Source organism: Helianthus annuus, chromosome 1 (genome assembly GCF_002127325.2).
Source record: "Helianthus annuus cultivar XRQ/B chromosome 1, HanXRQr2.0-SUNRISE, whole genome shotgun sequence".
Taxonomy (NCBI): Eukaryota; Viridiplantae; Streptophyta; class Magnoliopsida; order Asterales; family Asteraceae; genus Helianthus; species Helianthus annuus.
This window is the reverse complement of record NC_035433.2, coordinates 40,517,542-40,520,467: the sequence shown is the minus strand read 5'-3', so window position 1 is coordinate 40,520,467 and position 2,926 is coordinate 40,517,542. Positions and strand designations below refer to the sequence as shown.

The 2,926-nt window shown below is 43.6% G+C and overlaps 1 non-coding gene across 1 annotated transcript; it reads right to left on the bottom strand.

Annotated features, from left to right (window-relative positions):
- Positions 1–563: 563 nt before the first annotated feature.
- On the bottom strand, positions 564–670 carry LOC118482894. Its single transcript, XR_004869155.1, has one exon. It is a non-coding gene; the product is annotated as a small nucleolar RNA R71 (small nucleolar RNA).
- Between the last annotated feature and the right edge of the window lie 2,256 nt (positions 671–2,926).

The window sequence follows — 2,926 nt, the reverse complement described above, 5'->3', positions numbered from 1 at the left end:
TACACATGACCGTTCGAGCGACCCACAACCCTAATTTGACATATGAGCGATCCATTATCCTAAGATCTATACATTTACACATTTTCTCATATTTCGAGCCCAGATCTAACGTTCTAAGACAATGACTCGATACAAGACGTAATCAGCAGATGTAGTGCACCAACATTTCGGGGAACCCACTTCCAATGGCGGACCAACGTACCCTCATGGATTATCTATGACCCACCGTGGGTAATCTCGGCACCGCTATCAATGCACCGGATGTCGAAGCCAATAACATCGAACTTCGGCCACATTTGATACAGATGCTTCAAAACTCTGCAACCTTCCATGGGCTTGCGGACGAGGATCCCCATCTACATATTACTAATTTCTTAGAAATATGTGATACCTTTCGGATCAATGGAGCATCAAATGACGCCATCCGCCTCCGAATGTTTCCTTTTTCACTAAAAGACCGAGCAAAACCTTGGCTTAACGCCCTCCCAGCTGGATCGGTAAACACCTGGGATGAACTAGCCCAAAAATTTCTATATAAGTATTTCCCTCCTGCTAAAACGGCTAAATTAATGACTGAAATTGATACATATTCTCAAGAGGATGGGGAATCCTTATATGAAACTTGGGAAAGGTTCAAGGAGCTATTGCGAAAGTGTCCTCATCACGGTCTTGCAATATGGCAACAAGTATCCACTTTCTATAATGGGTTGTTGCCACACACAAGACAAACACTTGACTCTAGCTCCGGGGGACTTTTAGGTAATCGCCGCCCGCATGAAATATATAATCAAATTGAGGAAATTGCTCAAACCAATTTCCAGTGGCACACTCCCCGAGGCAATAAATCTATTGCCCCGGGCGCCCATAAGGTTGATGAAAGCACCTCTTTACAAGCCCAAATCGAGGCCCTTTCTTCTAAAATTAAAAAGTTAGAGATGACAAAAGCAGTCTCGGTTATGGCTTGTGAAGGGTGTGGTGGGCCACATGAAAATTAGAGTTGTATGAAAGAAACAGACGATCAACCAGAATCGGTAAACTACATTGATAATAGACCTAGGCCGTCGGGTCCTCCAACGGGCACCTACAACCAAGGATGGCGCAACCACCCTAACCTTGGTTGGAGAGAGCCCGGCAATAGTAGTAACCAACAAAACATAAATCAACGAACAAACTTTCAACAACCAAGAAATGAGTCACAAAATTTCCCTCAACAACAAGGTGGACGAGAAAGGCTTGAAGATACTATATCTCGCCTCATCTCCGACACTGAAAAGAAAAACTCGGATAGGTTTCTACAATTAGAATCAAATATTAGAAATCAACAAGCTAGTATACAAAACATCGAAAAACAAATAAATCAACTAGCTCAAAATTTCTCCGAGAGACAGCAAGGCGCGTTACCAAGTAATACCGAAACAAACCCAAAGGCACAAGTTCATCTCATCACTCTACGGAACCGTACTGTGGGAACCGCGGAAGGGCCACCACCTACTGAGGAGATCGCATCACCGCCCCAACAAGAGAAGGTTACTCCTCCATCACCAGAGCCCACCAAGGCTCCTCCGGTTCCATACCCCGGTAGGTTATTCCGTCAAAAGACCAATTTGCAATTCGCAAAATTCGAAAGTCTACTAAAACAATTGCATGTCAACATTCCTTTCATTAACGTCCTAACCCAAATGCCTAAATACTCAAAATTCATGAGGGACTTCCTCACTCATAAAAGGAAAATTGAAACATTGCAATTAGTTAACTTAGGCGAAGAATGCTCCGCCCTCGTACTCAACAGACTCCCCCAAAAGAAAATTGATCCCGGAAGCTTCACAATTCCTTGCTCGATCGGGGACTCCCCCGTTCATAATGCACTAGCCGACCTTGGGGCTAGCATTAACCTCATGCCCGCATCAATGTTCAAAAGACTCGGCTTGGGAAAAACGAGTCCTACAAAGATGAGTATACAACTTGCTGATCGATCCGTCAAATTCCCGCAAGGTGTCGTTGAAAATCTACTAGTCAAGGTCGACAATTTCGTCTACCCGGCCGACTTTGTCATACTTGATATGGAAGAAGACACCGAAGTCCCCCTCATATTAGGGAGGCCATTTCTAGCCACCGCACAAGCAGTGTTGGACATGAATGATGGAACCCTCACTTTAAAATATGGGGATAATGAAGTGAAGTTCGGGGTTGGGAAGAGAATAGAGGACGATGACCCGGTCAATTACATAAAGGTTATTGATTCGAGGTTGGATGATGCTCTCCGACGGTGCAACATGGGATGCAAAACATCCCGCTCGGAAAACATATAACCTCACCTTGGGTCTAGCCAAGGACCCTTATAAACGTGGCGCACCACGGAGGCATTCCGCGGAACTATCCTTAGTTTAGTTTAATCTTTTAGTTTTAATTTGCAGGAATAAAACACACTCGGGATGGTTGATGTATTGCAAAATACATCATTTATTCGTGTAAAGTTTGTATAGTTTTCGTTATATTTAGTTTTGATTTTCGTTAGAATATGTATACTATTGATCAAATCGTGTTTTGCAGGTCTTGATGCTCAAATATGCGAGAAACCGAGTAAAACGAGTTAAAATGTTGAAGTGTCAAGTCTTGAAGCGTGTTGGAAAGGTCGAGGAGTTGAAATAGAGTTTAAAAGCTGAAGAGTCACCTTCTGGCACCCCATCACCCACTGAGCAAGTTTCTGGCACCTGGCGAGAGTCTAAAGTTAGTTAATGAGCTGAAAAACAAGGTGGCACCCCACCACCCAGTCCCTGATTTTCTGGCGCCCAGCCAGAGCGTTCTGATTGGTAATTATTACGAATTTAGTAAAGGGTTTTTATGGAAAGTCATATATAACCATCAAAAAAGTGGGTAAACCCTAATTTTCGACTAGAGGGACTTCTTGGGCGATTGTTGAGCAATC